Raw genomic sequence first — 18,745 nt, 5'->3', positions numbered from 1 at the left:
CTTCTTTCTCCATGAATGTTTTACTGAACAGGCATGGCTTTCTAGAAACAGCAAATTCTTGTTTTACAGACCATCCCTTCATCTGTCTGGAGGAATAAGGATGGTTCAGCAAATCCTTGTTATAGCTGTTTTCAATGACCAACCACTTCCACATTCCCTGAAACATATATCAAAGAACTAGTTCTACTAAAACCAGAAGGGAATGTGTGCATTTTTTCATTTGCATGGTATTACGGATTTGCAGCTTTGTTTTACTCTGGGAGAAACTACAGCATGTGTCTTGCAAATTCCCATTAAAAATAGGTGGAGTTTTATCACTGGAATGAGTTTTGTGCTATTCTAAGTGCACCAAACAGTATCCTTTTCCTTGGGCAGCATGAAAGTACTATGCTTGGGATATAGACTACGAAAAAGGAACCAAAGCTTGTATTTTTAATGCCCCAACCCTTTCACTGCCTACAGCCCTCAAGCCAGCTGTACTTACTACTTTAACAGAACAGTGGCAGAAGAGAAACTGGAAAAAAACATAATTGAAATGTAAGCAAATGACCTCATCTACAACATGGATCTGTGGCAAGCCTGATTCCACCACTGGTGAAGTCCAAGAGAAGTTTCATCTGCAAAGAAAGTAGCAGCAGATCTTTACTCAATATAACAAAGCATTAGCAGTCTGTAATTTTGTATAGTTAAAACTTGTTGACTATAGCTGGGTCAAGTAAATGGTTATGTCATATGATACTGCTTTCAAGTTTCCTGATGCTCGCACATAGTCCTCAGCTTTCTTCTATTTTTTTTCATTTTCTAATAGAGACTAGAAAGAAACAGGGTCAGAGAGGATATTAATGGGAGGTTTGGGTTACCCTGCACCTTCCTTTTATAGCAGATGACAGATTTTATCATTCTGATCTCGTGATTAAGTTTTACTAGCGAAGGTATTGTCAAGGCTTTCAAGTCTAACTTAAATCACTCCAACATCAACTGACACAGCAAAATCAGGACTTTATTTAAACAGCCTGAAAGAAATTATTACTGGCAGACCATAGCACCCAGACAAAAATGGATACCTTTGTTTCATGACTTGTAAAAACACACCCTTTGCAACCTCTAGTGCACACCTAGCAGTTCTCAAAACCCAACAGCTGCGTGGTACTACTGATACTTATCCTAGACTGGGTGATGAAATCCACAAGGAATACCATTTAAATAGAAAATCTGACCCATAATGTTACTGTCTGAATCTATAGATCTGCTCTCTGCCAAACTCAGAGAGTCCAAGTCTGCCATCATCCGTCCCATCTGCCCTTCCAGTGACACCGTACCAGCAACCTCACGCCGATAAACCACCTAAGGAGCTTGTTCCAGGAAGGGCCTCCAACACTGCATGCAGAGAGGGCAGATGGGATTTGCAGCAGGCCACAGCTTGAGCATCCTGAGAGAATGGCACTTCCTAGGCAGCCTCTTCCTTGCCTGTCATGGTAACGCATGGAAGGGAGCTAACCGTAGTCAGTTGTCTCTAATCCATTAAACAGAGTAACTGCACTGTCTTGCCTCACAAGGCACTTCCAGTGCTTGATATGAGTAAGGTTTCAAGGGCTGTGAAAAACTCAAATGCTACAAGAACGGCATTCAAGAGCCACAGGCACAGTCTTTATTATTGCTGAATGCAATTATTGTTACTTGAAAAAGCCAACCTTACAATTTAGAATCTGACCAAAGGGTTAGGACTTGACTGGAAACCTACAAGTCAGAAAATGCACCTTACAATAACACAATCTGTACAACACGCACACTTAGTTCAGTGAGACAGTCTATATCAAATCCATATTGCTATTTTTATTTCCCCACTTGAGATGGCCACTGACTAATCATGTTAGCAAAAATCCCTCAGACATAATTTTAGCCATATGAAATGCCTATGCATGTTCCCTCAAGAAACAGTTCACAACATTTTGCCTTGTAGGTTATGTTTATTACTCACAAGTTTAGAAAACAAGACTTAAGACATATCATTTGTATTTTAAATATAGCAGACTGAAGCATGGAATAAGAAAAATGTTCATTTTGTCCTGAGAAATATTGCAAATATACTTGCAAAAATACTGTTCAAAGTACATTTTGTGAAATGTTATGCATAGGATTTTTTTTTTTTTTCCAGTTAAACATTTCTCTCTTAATCCTTTTAGGACTAGAATATCATTAGTCTAATTCAAGACTACATGCCTTATTTCCTCCTTACCCCTTAGAATAAGGCTGTATCAATCAGTACGTGTTCATCTTGCAAATCAGCTTCTGCAAGTGGCTTGCTTTTCTCTGCAGCTGTATGCTAGCTTCGTCATGGAGTTGAAGTCAGCTGCTCTAATACTTGCCACTAAAACACAGAATGTCAATCACTTATACTACTCATGAGAATTAGCACAACACAAGTCTAATTAGAAACTAAACACTGTGTTATCTGCAATGATTGGGAGATGGAGTAAGCTGATGCATGTTTTAGGAACCTTTCTTGCTGCACAGTAGTTCATGATAACACCCACCTCACAGCTCATTAGCAAATCAAAATATTATACTGTATAAATACTACTTTGCTCTTTTACATTTTACAGAAGCCTCAGGTCTCAGAAGCCTCCGTTACAGTGTATATGTGATTTAGTTATATTGGAACATTGTAGGAAATGGAAAGCAACCCTGACTGTCCAAAAACAGCAAAATGGCAGCCAATATACTGTATACTTTGGTCCTCTCTCTATAGAAATAGTCTCAACCAGCCTCAAGACATTTTAAACTGAAATACTTATTGGCAAAACACAAAGAAACCATATACTGTATGATGCTGTACATGAATTCTCAGTACTTCTGCACTGGATTTCTTTCTCTTGTTCTTTTTTTGAAGAAAACAATGTAACCCAGTGTAAATCTAGACAGCACTACTGTAAGATTCAACTAGAAATCCAAACACAAGGACGAAGAAACCCAGCAAAGAACCGAAATCAAAGATATAAATGTTTAATAGCAAGAGAAGGACATAAAAGGCTATGCAGCTGGTTTTCGGCTTTTTCGGCACAGCTTCTCAAAATGGGAAATGGAGAGCACAAATGTAGACCACGTTCTCACTTCTAGTTGAGATAAACATTTACAAGCTATTCATTTTAAACAGGAAGACATAGCATTAGGACCTGACCTTTAATTTCACTGAGCCTGTGAAGCCAAACCACCACAGCTCTACTGCAATGCAGTTAAACATCCAGGAAGAGATGCATAGTGTTCCCCTGCTTTGTTATTACAGGTGTACTTGATTTTATATTCAATGAGGAAGGTGCAATTTTATGGCTGTGTGGAAAAATCTTTAAAATGCTTGCGGGTGGATGTCTAATTATGCCATTCTGGTGTTGCAAAACATAACATGAAGATAAAGTATTGAAGAAATTGTCTACATGCCAATGAACAAGCATTTAGGTAAATAATACTAAACCATACATGCATAAATTTGGTGTCATTACACTGATATTACAGATGCGTACCCTTCTTTTGTTTGTTTAAAAGGGTGCAATTCTGATGCTTTATGATTAGCTTTCTAGCTGGAAGCTGATAGAACTTGAAAGATACTAACAAAAGATAGCAAAAGATTAATTTATAGAGAAAATTTGCACATTTTGAAAAGCCATAATCTACTCGTAGCTTCAAAGATGAAACATTTCTTGTTTGTATAACATTTCCCACATTTCCCATACAAAAACACATGTGGACTATTTTTTAATGCAAAAAACAAACATAGAAGACATTGCTTTTTGTTAATGAGCAAGTATACATTTATGGCACTTTCTTATTAAAAAAAAAAAATGGAAAGTGAAAAGTTCGGACTTTTGTATCCCAACTTGAGACACCTCATCAGTGAAACTCCTAGGAAGAGCTGAATGCTTTGAAACCTTTGGAAGGCTCCCCAACACTGATGTTTCCAGAATTGCTAGTCATTTTTAAACCTTGGTTCACAATCTTTAAAGAAAAGTCTCCTAATACCCATGACAACCCAGGAGGGAATCTGCTAATTACATAGGGAAATAATATTGTAAGCATGTACTAAGGGCAAAATTCTTCCCCATTGTGTAACTGACTTCTCATCATTAAGGCCCTAAAACAGAGCTTCTGATTTAGCTTACTTTTCCTTTCCACCGGGAGAGAACTGAGAATCTCTTCAAGAGCTGTATTTTACACTTAGAACACAGCTAGTTCCACCACAGGTTGCCGAGAGTACCAAAGCTATGGAACTGGCAACTGCAAAAGCTTGGGATTTTTTTTTTAAGGAATACTAAACAGAAAGATGCCTTGGAAATATGAACTAACTATACAGAAAAAAAAAAAAAAGTCATTTGCATTATTTAATAACCTGGTAAAATGCTAATGTTTTAATTACAAAAAATACTATTTATTGAAAGGCAAATACATTGTTTTCTGTGAGAAAAATATGCAGTCCTATGTGAGGTTCTAGAATTTTCAGATAGGCCAATTGTACAAAAAATGATTTTTACTGGATTTTTTTTCCCATTCTAGTACACTTTTAATGACATTTATTTTTCCTCAACAAAATGTGCAAAACAAAGATTGCCTGTAACTTTAGCAAGTATCCTGGACATTGAGTCTGGAATCGCAGTCCACAGCAGTCACGCACTGGACTGAGATCTCAGATCCTATAACATACACTAACTTGACAAAAATCAAAATAATGTTTCTCTCTCATTACATAAATGGCAAATAGACTTATTGCATGTGATTTCTCAGCGCATTGCAGGCAGCAAAAAAACACCCAGGAATGGTATTTTACATTTCTACTGCTCTCCACCTGAAAACGTCCATGTGCTCAACAAACACTAACACTGAGATCTTCCACAAACTAGTAGTGTAGCATGATGGTGAAACCACAGTACAGAGAGATGAGTGGCCATACAATGCTGTGCAGGAAGTCTGTAGCATTGCTGGGAGCTCAGCCTTTGCCACCCCAGCCCAAGCCCATTGCTTTAACCTCAGAATCAGTTTCCCTGTTTGGAGAGCATAGGACATGTGACAGAGAAGTCTTTTACCTCACCACTTAGGAGGACAACTGTTCAAAATCTTACAGAGAGAAAAACATGTCCAGCTGTTACCAGGTTTGGTTATCCATCTAACACTTGACAAGCTATTTGAGGAATGGGAATTTTTTTTTAGAATACCTGGACTGCACCTCATTCAAAGCTCGGGTTCAGGTTGCTAACTACTAATATAACTCTGTTTTACGTGATTCTATGCAGACACAGGATTTATGTGAAGGTTTGTGCTAACTTTCAGGTGAATCTCAAGTGAGGATAACTGAAATTACCTAGCTTGCTATATCACTGAATGGTTAGGCTTGGGTTGGAAGGAAACCCTATTGTCCAATTGTATGAATATTTGAACACAGTGTATTTCTTTGGCCCAGGCCTATTAAGGGACAAAACAAAGGATCCAAATTTAAAGCAACACTTGCACGCTGGAAATCCATACCTAAGCATTATTACAGCACATATAGTAGCATTTATTTTTTTTATTAGAAATTCAGGAAAAAGCAGGAAAAATATGACTCTGAGAAAAACACAAGTCACTGAACTTGCCATACTCCAGTAAGAATGGTTGGCATTTCTAGGCTCAGTAAATTCTGATTTTATTCTTGTTTTATGAAATACTGTCCTTGGTTAAAAGTTTTTGTTTGTTTTTCCTGTAAGGGATTCATCTTCAATTTATATGCAGATGAAAAGCATCTAGCTTGAGATAAGTTGGTATTATGAACAGGACCCAGAGATATTAAAAAAAATAAAAGGTGCATATGTGGGATCCATTTTGTGCAGAAAGAATAGCACAGCCCATTCGCAGTTTAACAAAACACTAGGATCTTTTCTCCAATGTCTAAAGCTAGAGGTACTTCTTTTTTGTTCTAGGACTGCTTTTGGGTTATAAATATTATGTGCTGTTTTTTTCTGAAAATTAATTGCTATGGATCCAGGCCAGTGTGGTCAGGTGAAAAGCAGCATGGTGCAAGACTGAGTAATGAGAATTTCAGTGAAGCCTCAAAACACTTTAATAAAGGCAACATCTTAAAAAATATGTACATACATAATGTATATACATTTTAGATAGTTCTATATTTCTGGTAATAACTGTGGTTATTACTAGGAGAACAGTAATTTGTCCAAACCAAACCATAAATAATTAAGGCCAGGATTTGGAAATCGGATCTGTGTGGGTGGATTTTTGCACCCCTGCGGATTCAATGGCAGGATCAAAGATTAGGAAAGCCAGAAATAAATTCATAATCTGAATATTGCTGAAGTAAAGCACCTGGCATTTCCAGTACAGGGAAGGGTCTGTTTTCACTGACACCCTCCCACTCAAATGCCTAACAGAACACATTCAAAGCAGCAAAAAATCGTATTATTTTCCCACCCTTCCCACAGTAGCCAATTTCTACTACATCCAGTTCTTTGAGTTATGAGTTTGAGCTAAGGGAATGACAAAGCTGGCATCTTGAGCTTCACTTTTCCTTACTACTCCAATTAAAACTAGTTCAGCTTAGCCCTCCCCCCCCCCCCCCCCCAAGCTATGTATCAAGCACTGATTTGATTTCTTTCTCCTTTCCAAGAGGTAAAATGTTTATTGTAATTTCAGCTGTTCTGAAAGTAATCAGGGAATAACTACACCTATTACTAGCAATGACAGCACAGAAAAGAAGCAGATCATCTGGCTCCTACTAAGGAAATTGTTGACAGCTGTCACACAAGAAGTCACATGATGCTGACAACCAGGCAGTAACTGCCCACAAACAACTACTTTTGGTCAAAAGTGCTGAGAATGCTGTGACAAGTCAGGTTCAAGCATCTGAGCAGATTCACTCTGTGTACCTGAGTTCTTCACAGGAGCGACAAGGAGAGATCGCAGCTGTGTGATCACTGTGGTATGTTCCTGAGAACTTGGGACAATTGGGTATTACCTGATTGTGTCATATCTATCAGCTTTTAACCCTGGTGATCAGGATAAATTGTGGACCCTGTTCCCCCACAAATCCTAAAATTGCTTTTCCTCCTCTAGAAAACTGAAAGAATTTATTTTATTTTTGTCATGTCTTAGTCACACATTGTTTTTTCCTCTTGCTCAGTATATCGGGAAAGTAACTAGAAAGGTTTATGTCCAGCAAGCATCCACTCAGTCCCTTTCAATTCAAAGGTGTCTCTGAAATATGCTAACAGTCTCTGGAACACAAAAAGGATATTATCTGCAGCTCAGTCTCACTAAAAATTAGGTTGACTGATAGCAGAAACTTAAAAGATAAATTGTGATGATGACTGCAACTCATCAGCCTAGATGATGTCCCCCATTGCCTTGATTTCTGGGAAAAATCCAAAGCTGATCAACAGTTCAGCTGATTTCCATGGAAACAGGATTTCAACTTATGAATCAAAATTGCATGAGGACCAAAAATGCCAAACAGAGATTATAAAAATATTTTTCCACAGTGAGATTCTCACAATAAAGGGCTAACAGTTAAGCAGAATAGGAATAATAAATTCACAAGGGACTCATTTTTCATTATCTACACTATCTTTCCATTTTGTATAGTGCATATCTACCTTGTATCCACACAGCTATATTTGAACATTTCATTAGATGCCCTAAGTATCAACACATTCTCATTTTTTTCTGTTTGTTTTTTAATATATTTAACTTATTAAAGAACAGAATGTGCCTATATTTGAAAAAGACTTGCCAATGGTTAAATTTAGTTCAGCACCTCACCCCACCTCAAGATGTAGACATAAAACTCTGGTGTTTTAGAGGAATAGCTATATACATTTTTACAGTGTTTCCCAGTAAAAACATTATCAATAGCATTCTCTGCTTAAAAATTATCGCTTCTCTTGAATACCCACAAATAACACACGATTATTCCTCTGGAACACATTTGTAGTATCTGATTTCCCTTAGCAAACAGGACTCACTATCATACTTTTGTCTTAGTAGTAACTGAGGTTCTTGCAACAAATACTTGCAGTAATATTTAACATTGGCAGAGACAAAACTGAGTAAGAATTAGATTATTTCATAACTTTTAAGTATTTTACTGAAGGAGGTTTTACAGTCCCCCTTCACTTTACATCTATTTCCTATGATTTGTGCAATAAAATTTAATCTGCAAATATCCACTTCAGCTCCAAAGATACACAAGAGCATGTGGTATTCTGCATAATACCCAAACTGATTAATTTGTTAACAGCGTACTGTCTATGAAGAACTTTTTCAGAGCACATACATTTGGAGAAATTGTACCACCTCTGGAAGACTCTGTAGAGTTATGTACATGACAGAACTCATATTTTAAATCTGTGGAAAAAAGATTTGAAACTTTGTTTTGCAGGTTGTGAAATAAACTGATTCCTTTACATATCAAGTAACATCAAATAGCTTCTAGAAACGTGCAGGCTGATGAATGAATTCAATAGCTTTAACTGAAAGTAATGGAAGCCCTTCCATCCCATTCAATGAAAATTTTATCCAGCACATGGTGGTTTGTTTATTCTTCCAAATATCTTTATTATTTGGTCAGAGATTTAAGATGTCTGAGTATTTTTCCATTAATTTTCCAGTTTTATGCACAACTTTCTTTTTGAAAATACCACGTGTACTGTAGATATATAATGAAACCTAGCAGAATACTTCAGAAACGTGTATTTGTTCTGCTATGGTTTATTTATTCTTTCTACATATTCCTTGGTTAAAAAAAACTTCAAAGCACTACCCAAAATCAAACTCCAGTATTACATACAACTCTTTAAACTCAAGGAACTGGGGTTTCCTAAAGATAGCTTCTAACGAAGCTCAGGGTGATTTATTTTTTTTTTTAATTATATTTTTTTAAACAACATCTCTATTGATGCAATTATATTTAATCACTGTTAACAGTCAGGGGTTTTAGCAGCTAGATGAAGTATACTGTATTAGCTTAATAGCCATGCCTTTCTCAGACTTTTTAAAACTTGTTTTTCTTTCCTATTAGAGCAGAGAGCTCTGGGGCTGAAAACTTCCAGTGATCCTTTCATAGACTGAGGTGGTTTAATTGTGTCTGCTCACCTAAGAAGTCAATTACAATTCTCACTGCTCAAGAAAGAGAGCAAACAAAAGCTACATTACCCTTCTACTTTAGCCAGAAGCACATTCTTAGAAAGATAACTTGACAGAAAACATTAGATGCTGTACCAAAAATTCACAGGCACTAAATAAAGTCATCATGGAAATTTGAGACATAGCTGTTCAAAATTTTAAGGAAAAGAAAGCACGTGCATTTAGAGCTAAACTGGATGAATCTATCACTTGACTCAATACCCCAAAGAAAATGTGGCACACAGTATATTAAGCTAATAAAAAACAAACAAATGTACAGCTAATAAGTCTGGAAATTCAAACCTTAAGTTCCTCATTATAAAAGCCACAAGTGACTTTCTAAGCAGAACTACTCAAACCACTATGCTGTGCCCCTTGAGACAATCATTTTTCCTTCTCGTCTTCTTTACTCCTTTTGTACTGAGGTATAAAAGTTTAGTTGTCTGGAGCCCAACTATTTTCCGGCAGCTTTGAGCAGTCACCAGTCTAGGAACTGAGATGACCATATGTGATGAAAGGACAAGGTTAACTCACAATTTCTGGTTGTTGTTAGCATTTCATGTACCACATGATGAATAACAACATGAGAGGCATCTATTCTTCCAAGATATAATTGGCTTTTCTTTAGAGAACGGCATGTAGAAACACAGCAAATGGGGGTAACATTCAGGTCATGCTCAAACAGATTGAACTTCCTGGTGCCTCTTTCAAATGCTATCTTCCTACTTGTCCTCTCCAAGCTGTAGGCAGGTCACCACAACTTCCCTTCTGACAGCTGCTGTTGTGACTTTCAAGCAAGTGTTTGGTTACTAGCCAGGCTAGGGGCTGCTAACCAAAAGACACCTACAAGCTGGCTTTTACCAGCAGCCCACCTTGACCAATTTGATTTCATACTCCTTCATACATGCCGAACTCTGAAACTATCATCCGTATCCCACTGAAATGCCTGTTGGCTTTGCTCTTGACCTCCTTGTCTTTGACTGAGGGTGGAAGAGTCCATGAGGTGTCAGCTATACATGCACCACAGTCCTGCTGCTCACTGCTAAGCTACTCTTGTGAATCCGTTCCCACAAACCTTTCCCATACCATTCACTGCCTTTATTTCCCCACTGCCTCACCGTGTTGTGGTGGTACTTGTAGTGCCCTCTGCTCCTCAGCACAGCTCAGCACAGAGGAGCAGAGTGCTGTGACTTGCAGCAGCGCTGCAAGCTCCATGCTCCTACTGCTGTCGAGTGGCTGCTGATCAAGTAACACTACGCAAATGCAGTTACTGCAATCAGTAGCTGAAAAAATGAGGCAGCTTGCCCTTTCTGCAGTGAACATGTGCAACAAGATGTTGAATTTACTTACATCTTGCTTTAGATATTCTCCCATATCTTGGCTATCTCTCCCTAACTGCATGTGCAGCTGCTTTTTCACAGAAAAGGCTGCATGCAGCACTAAGGCCTGAGTAGGGATGGTTTCCACATTCCTTCCACTATCCGTTCATAAGACAGTACCTGTGCACTGTCACAGTGGCATCTTCCATGTGCCTATCTCTGTCATGTCTCCTGCTTTCACTTTGAGTGTATGTAGCGGATTGCAGGAGTGGCTGTCATTGTTTTACTCCCTTCCCTGGACAGTTAAGCTGCTCTTGTTTTTTGATTCATTCTGCTAGGATTAGATGCAATTCCTTCCATAAACTGGAATCACGTGTCCCACAAATAATCCTGTCTCTAATTAGGAGATCTTTTATGTCTCTAAAGTTACATGTGGATGCCAGAATTCTCAGCTCCATGATGCAAATATCTCCTTTCCTCCGCTTCAGACTTTTGGGATTTAGAGAAAAGTATCCTGCTGCTACCTTGCTATATATTTTCCCCAAATATTTTTCTCAGCTGTTCCAGAGTTCCTGATTTTACTTCTTCATTTTATCCTATGGAAATATATATATATATATATATAAAAACATACCTGCATTTTCCACGTTTATTCCCATTGTTGGTGTCATGTAACAGCCACAGTTCTCCCATATATGTATGAAGTTCTCTTGGTCTGAAAGTTTAGTGTTCCCAATGGTCCAGTTCCTTGCAGGGGATTCGTTAGCCCACTTCTAGGTCCTGTTAATCAGATGTTTCTTCTCTGTGGGTCTTTCGTAGCTTGCCTGATGCTAACCATCCTTCTGTGCACAGCATAGTAGGTAAATAACACGAGGACTCCATATCTTTGCAGCCTCTCTCTAAAACAGATATTTTGAGAGCTTTAATACATACAATACATAGGTATATCAGTCAGGTGCAATGAGAATAAAATTTCCATGTTTTCTAACTGCCAAACTGTGCTCCTCTTTCCAAGTTCCAGTTGAGTTGCCACAGCCACAGGGGCAGGAGATTGTCTTGACAACCTTGGCAATAACCTCCAAATCTTCTGAAGTCTCCCTCACCTCCCTCCTAAGTAAAACATTAGAAGTCTACGAAAAGAAACATAATGACCACATTTAAGGAAACTTCAATATTGTCTAATGGAGAGTGTCCTAAGAAAATGTGACAGTCAGTCCCAATTGCAGGTAAACATTCTTTCTTGAAAATTTCTGGAAGCATTGCTTAAGCCTAACAAATCACCTAGCAATGATTTTTCTTTCTGCAGCACAGCTCCTCAACTCTGCAGCAAACAACCTATCTCCCCATTAATTTGTGCCTCTAAGAGAATTTGAGCTCCATAAGCAGAAGGAAAATTATGTTTCAATCAAGTATATAATTTCTGAAAAACAGTAAGAAGCTCTGCTCAGAGAAGATTGTAAAACCCATAAGGAAGAAGGCTCCCCTTTGGTGCCTCCCTACTGGGAGGAGTCGCTCCACAGGTGCTGAGCACCTCATCTCCTCCAGCTGAGGGTGCACCTGTCAGGCACAGCCTCACATCACTCTTGGGCTCTTGTTTCAGATGTGGAGGTGGCCATTACCATTCCCATGACACCCAGCACATCAAAATGTGCTACACTTAACCCCCAGAAGGCTTGACACAGTATAGCAAATACAGCATTCTTAGGTCAGTAAACATGCTATGTTTCAAAGAAGAAAAAACACCGATTAATGTTCTTTAGAGTGTAAGTTGAAATATTGAAAACAAAGATGTGAGAATGGATATTGTTTTGAGAGGCTACTGTACGCTTAATTTGACTTAGCCACTGAGAAAATCATCAAGCCAAAACAAGAAAAAGCTCACATCTAACTTGTCTTTTCTGAGGAGAACAAAGGTGTTGGATTCAATCCTCCAGTGTCTCTCCTGCACAAGTTACAGCAAATTTTAAGGGCTAAGATTTGAGATTGATGCAGGCCTTTCATTTTGCAAATGCTCAAAATAATTGTTGCTAAAAATATGATAATAGAAGGGATCCGGTCTTGCACTATCATGAACTGCAGGCTCAATTTTTTGAAGGATTAAAATTGCATTGATGAGACGGGATCAAAGACAAATGAAAAATCAGACATTTCCTTTAGAAGGGAAAAATTTTAGGAGGGTCTTGCTTTTTCAAGCAGTCCCTACTTCCGTTTAAAGGCAGAGAGAGCTTGTAGTCAGATTTATTTTATTATCAAAAGAACAACAAAAGAAGTGGGCACATGAGAACTCCAGTGTCAGAAGACACTTGAAAAAAAAACACACAAATACAGTAGTTCTTATTACCAACTAGAATGTGTGACCAGTGTTCTTTGTTTTAGAGATTAGCTGCAACACAGCCAACAGAATGGCATTAGTAATGGCTCAACTGTTTACCATCTCCAGGCAGTATACTTCCTGCAAAACTTCAGAGGCACCACCATTTTTTGTTCCTTGCCAACATACACACTTGTCATGATTATTGAGATGCCAACCATTTCATGACAGAATCCAAACAGCAAGAATTTTAAATCCAGTGGATACTCAGAGCAACTTATGTCAGTTCCAGTGCCTCATTCTAGAGTCCTAGAAAAAATTGTTGCAATTAACTCTAATATAAATGTAAAATTATTTATAAATAAAATAATGAAATATCAATCATTTTTTGTTGTGGCCAGTTTTCAGAATCTGATCTTTGTAGACACATAATTTCATTGCCCAGCAATGCCCACCTCCAGAGAACTGAAATCAGAAAAGAGCAGAAAAGCCAGATAATTCCTTGATCCTGTGTTGTAAAAAATCAGATTTATAGATGTGCCTTCTGATTATGTCAACCATTTTAGCAGACTCACTTCCGACTTGTGAAGCTTGTCCACAAATGGCATTAATTTCATTTCTAGCTGCAAAACCATACATAAAAATGGGAAAAGAACACACTGTGCTTTCTTTACATTCTTTGATCTACATGTATTATCAGTATTTGTAGTCAGAGCAGTAGTGATGCATGAACCTATGAATTTAGAGCAGTCTGTGCATCTGTGACCATGTAAATGTAGAACTGCCTTCAGAAATAACATGCCCTTAAATTTACTTTCCAGCAATGTCATGCAGACTGGAGCCTTCACTTAGCAAGACCAGCTCTCAACCATTAAAACCAAAACAAATTCATTAAAAATATACACAAAACATATCCTGAAAATCATGTCTAGATCTAATCAAAGAAAACCAGATACCACCTGCAAAAAGGCTCCAGTATCTCCAACATAACCACCCTCTCCTTAGTATCCTATCAATCTCAATTGCTGCAGTCCCCCATAAGCCACATCAGGCTGGAACCATCTAGCATCTTCAAAAATGAGACAGCAGAATGATGACCTCAATATAGTTAGAGCCCTGCCCAGCATCTAAAGCTGGTTTCTTAAAGGCATATTTAAACTGTCCCTCTTTCTCAAGCCAGCTGAAGACAGCTTACTTTTGATCTTATCAAAGCTTGAAAGTAAAGGAAAAAATAAAGGCTAGCTTCTGGGTGGTTCTTATGAGACAGATTATCTGAAGTTAAGTGTCAGTGCTAGGCACTGATTGGTAAATGAGAGCAAAGAAAGTTCCTAGTAAACCATCTACAACTGCTTTTTGAGGTAGGTGGCAAAAAATCACCTACCTCACCTCATTCCATACACAAATTACATCTAGTGCTTCAAATATAACTATACACACGTTTGATTTTTATCTACCTCAGGTTCCTCTTTAGGTTGATATGTAGTTTCCAATTACGGGAATTCATATATGCTAATCATTGTTTAATAATTCTGACTCATTAATTGCTAATATAAACAAATTCTTGGAAGTACTCAAATAATATTTTCAGTCTCTGAGTACTGTTTGATAATTTATAAAAAGATAAGGTTTATGGAAAATGAAAGAAGGAATGACTTATACCAAAATACTTCAAAGCAAACTGCCTTTCTTCTTTTCTTCTGGTTATATAGTGAATTTAATTACCTTTTTACTTTACATCTTGCAAGCTCCTTTTGTTCCTTGAATCTTCAAAATAAATCTCTTATTTTAAAAGTTAACTATAGCTGAACCACTTTTTTTTAAGGGTCCTCTTCCACTGGCACAATGTACAGAAAAAGTAGCTATATATTGGAGAGCACTGCTGCATTTATTTCAGTCAGCCTTTCCCTTCTCCTGGTTTGAGTATTTAAGAACATTGTGGTCCCTCAGTAAAAAAACTGAGAAATTAGAGTAAACAAACTTAAACTGAATCTGTGTTTGCATCTGTTTTCAAAATGCCTCATTTCTCACTTTGCAACAGGTGAGATAAGACTGGACTTACTGACTTCGCTTTCTATTTTTACGTGGAGCAATGCAATAACAGCAGTACTGCTGACAGAGTCAACTGCACCCATTCAGGAAACCTGAAGTGTGGAGAACAGTTTCTCCTCCCTGAGAGTATCCAGCAGATGTGTCTGAAGAAAGTTCATTGGGCATTAAAAGACTTTTGAGCTATGTTACAAAAAAAAATAAAAATAAAAAATAATCGGGAGAACCAACAGAATGAGAAAGTAACAAGAGTATTGATTGTCAGACAGTTAACCAAAGATACAGTAGTTAGTTTTCAGGAAGAAACTAGATTACTACTAAGAAAGTTGTGATACAAAATAACCACAAAGAGAGAGAGTGTTACTCTACTGCTCAACAAGTTAGCATCTGTTGTAGCAATTGCAGATGGTTTGCTGGTAAATTTATTTTAATTATTTGTGGCAGTATCACTGGGCTTTACTTCCTTTTAGCATTAGGTACATTTCTTCCTCAGAGAATGAACCTTGATCTGCAGACACTAACAAAACTTCATGCCATTAGAGTTCTTGTAATAGATCGCTTCATTTTAAACATATAAGGATCAAGTTTTAAAAGACTGCAGTCTAGTCTTTGATATTCCAATTTATTCTGAGGTTTATTTCTGAAGAGATGCATATATTAGCAGACTTATATACACCACAGATGTTGGTAATACCTATTTTTTTAATAAGAACAATGAACCTCTTAATTGGACTGTTTTTCCTCTTTCTCTCTCTCTTTTTTTTTTTTTAATATAATCATACTCTTATGGTGAGCTATTTATATATCAAATTCAGTGTAAAATATAGGTGGACACAAATCTCAGCTGTTTAACATCACTGGCATGTAATTCAGGATATAGACTGAGAGAAATCATCAAACTGATAACATTTCATCAACAGAATATCCAAATATTCTGTCCAAATATTTCCAAGCCTTGAAACTCAACCCCACAGTGCCTTTCAAGTATAGATCCAAGCCACAAAAATCATCCCTAGGTTTTGCAGAGACACATGATCCTCACAGCCAACAAACACATGCTGTTTAGGGCCAAGCAGTGTGGAATCGAATCATAGACTCAAACGGCCCTTAGAGAAATGGCATTGCTAGCAACCCTCTTTCTCGCACACCAGTGACAATCCAGGACAATCTACCAACCTCTGTGTCAGTACTGACGCAAAAGATGCACAGCCCATTAAGGTACAAGGCCTGTTACATATAGGGTTTTGTCCTCAGACACAGTGAATCTAAACCATTATATATTTATACACACATAAGCATGCACACACATGTATTCACCTACCTATATCTCCTGTACTAAACAAAGTGCATCAAGATTCCTGTTCACCTCCAGTTTTATTCTGTTCTTGATTTAATCTATAGTTGGACCATACAGGCAACAATCAGTGCAACAAATTCATAAGCAAAAGAGAAACTCACACCACACTTTTCTAAAAAATCAGACACTGTGTAATGGTTATATAAGTCTTTTAATATAATGTGTTTTTATATAAGCACATTTTCCTTAATATCTCTGGTGGTCTGGGGAGTGCCCAGAATGTAGTACCAGTGTACAGCTATCATTTTTATCTACAGCATTTGGAATGATAACAAAAATGCAAGCATGCTTTTCCTTCACTGCAGGCATACAGATGATAGGGGGTAGAGGATAATCAGATTACAAGAAAGGATCCTCATACTATTGATTCTCCCACAAACACTTATTACCAACTGCAATGTTTTCTACCACAAATATTCCCTTTGATGTCAGCAAGAAAGATGAGATGCAAAGGCTGCAGGAATGCGTTTGCCCACTACTGTCTTAATTATAAGCTTGTCTGACTAAAAACAAATGAAAAATAAATTGTTTGTATGCCCTAGCCAAACTCCTAAAGTTATAAAGTGATCATTCCATTATTTGTTATACTACCATGAATGTAAATGCCTGCAGTACTACTATCCTTTGGAAAATATTTTGCATGTGACATACTGCAGTCACATAGAAGGTATCCTGATGACACCTCAAACTGATATTGCAATAAGCAAATAAACCAGAAGAATTATCATATGATTCTATGATAATTTAATTCACCAAATGTAAGATAATGGATATTATCACTGAACACAAACCAAAAACACTAAGAATGAGACTGATGTTAACTGCATGAAATGCAAAAATTTCAGCTATTTCTCAGGAGCTAAGCAAGCCAAAATTTACAGCATTATTTAGAGATTCATGCTCTCCATGCTTCCACTAAAAGTTGTATTTTGTAGTTCAGTATTTCTGTACTTTGAAATATACCATAAAAATAGAGAAAACACAAATGTATATTTTCATTTTTGAATAGCAAATAAAACACTTTTAAAATATATATATGTAATCCTGGTAATAAACTTGGACTTATTGTTACTTCTGCTTTTATCATATGAAGAAACACCACATGAAAATTTTCTTACATGGAATTGCTCTGAAAGACATTTCAGTACAAAGGTCAATCTACAAACAGTATCTTCTTCTCTGCCCTAAATTATACCTTCACACTTCACATCAGCTTCTACTTTGCAACTAAGTTGTTTTGTTTTGTTTATAATCTTACCCCAAGTTGCACAATAATTTTCTGGGAGTCCTGCAGATGATGCAATAGGAAACTTCTCTTCAGATACTTTCTTCCTGCATGTTGAAAGATGATTCTGATGAGGAAGAGCTTTTTCAGTTCAGAACTGTAGTTCTGCTGCTGTAGATTTCACACAGACGGGGGAGCTACATCCAGGCACCGAAAAAATAAAATAAAATTTCACTATGCATAAACATGGAAATATGTATCAACTGAATCAGCAAATGTCTATAATGGTTTTCCTCTTCCTGCTTTTGTGTTATCCATAAAAAGGATACTTGTGCATTGCATTTATATCTCAAATATATAAAGAGGTAAGTACAAAAGTACAAATCTAAGAATAAAAGTTTTACAGAAACACCCATTTTTAAAAATTGGGTCCCATATCGAAGTGTAGGCAGGAAAGCACAAGATGTTCTCCAGTGCACACATTTGAACTGTGCAAGGGCAGAAATTCTCACACAGCTCCCTGTACAAAGATTTTATTCTTTTTGTGTCCTTTTTATCACCACACTGCCAGATATTTCTCTATCTTAATCCATTAGCTTTGTGATCGCACTGCACAGAATGACAGCCTTTGTCAGAAGGCTGCCCTGCACCACTGAAGAAAATGCAACAGATCAATCAGTGTGCACATATATTTCAGACTGCTCTCTATACAGTGAGGCAAACTGTAAAAGAAAAGAAGTTATCTGCATTTTAAAGTAGGACAGCAGAATTGTTTTGAACTGTACGCCCCACGCATTTCATCGACATGAAAAGGATAGACACCTGCTTTTTGACTTACAAGTCACGTAGTCTGAGAAATAACTGAGTAAATCTGATCTGATAAATTGTCCAGCATAGAAGTAATACAACCATTTCTCAGACATGCCATGCATTATTTCTTATAGGGCTGTTTTCCAGCACGGAGAGTGGCTGTGTTTCAGACAGTGCCAGTACCTTGCTCAGTAACCGTGCAGTCCGTAAATTCAGACTGGAGATATCCTGAGGATGCAGCATTCAGGAAGCCAGAGATGGAATCATCATCACAGGCTTGAATCTAGCTCCAGATAAGACTAATTAACAGCTGAAGAACGATCGTGCTTTTTAACAAGAGAAAGGCCTTCTCCATGAGGCTGCTATCAAGGTAAAAATCCAAAATCCATTCTGCAATTTGCCAGAGAAGGGCCAAGCCTGATGTGCCGTGGGAGACTCATCCCCATCTGCAGTGTGTTTGTGGAAATTCATCATTTCAGATGATTCAAACCTTGCAGAGAAAGGAATTCCTGTCACACTGC

At 37.5% G+C, this 18,745-nt stretch overlaps 1 long non-coding RNA gene across 13 annotated transcripts in view; it reads right to left on the bottom strand.

The window, feature by feature from the left end:
* LOC137843238 (uncharacterized) overlaps window positions 1–17,625 on the bottom strand; it is a 96,344-nt gene extending 78,719 nt beyond the window's left edge. For 11 of the 13 annotated variants that reach the window (XR_011089421.1, XR_011089428.1, XR_011089427.1 and 8 more), the window contains exons 1-2: window positions 17,448–17,625; window positions 11,110–11,374 (exon numbers count right to left, since the gene is read on the bottom strand). This is a non-coding gene — a long non-coding RNA (uncharacterized lncRNA). Of the gene's footprint in view, window positions 1–2,236; window positions 2,369–11,109; window positions 11,375–16,153; window positions 16,228–17,447 lie in introns of all 13 variants that reach the window. The other 2 variants (XR_011089423.1, XR_011089422.1) reach the window with 2 other exon arrangements.
* Window positions 17,626–18,745: the final 1,120 nt, after the last annotated feature.

The sequence above is a fragment of the Anas acuta genome, chromosome 1 (genome assembly GCF_963932015.1).
Source record: "Anas acuta chromosome 1, bAnaAcu1.1, whole genome shotgun sequence".
Classification (NCBI taxonomy): Eukaryota; Metazoa; Chordata; class Aves; order Anseriformes; family Anatidae; genus Anas; species Anas acuta.
The sequence above is the reverse complement of the archived record's forward strand: the minus strand, read 5'-3'. Positions and strand labels throughout refer to the sequence as shown.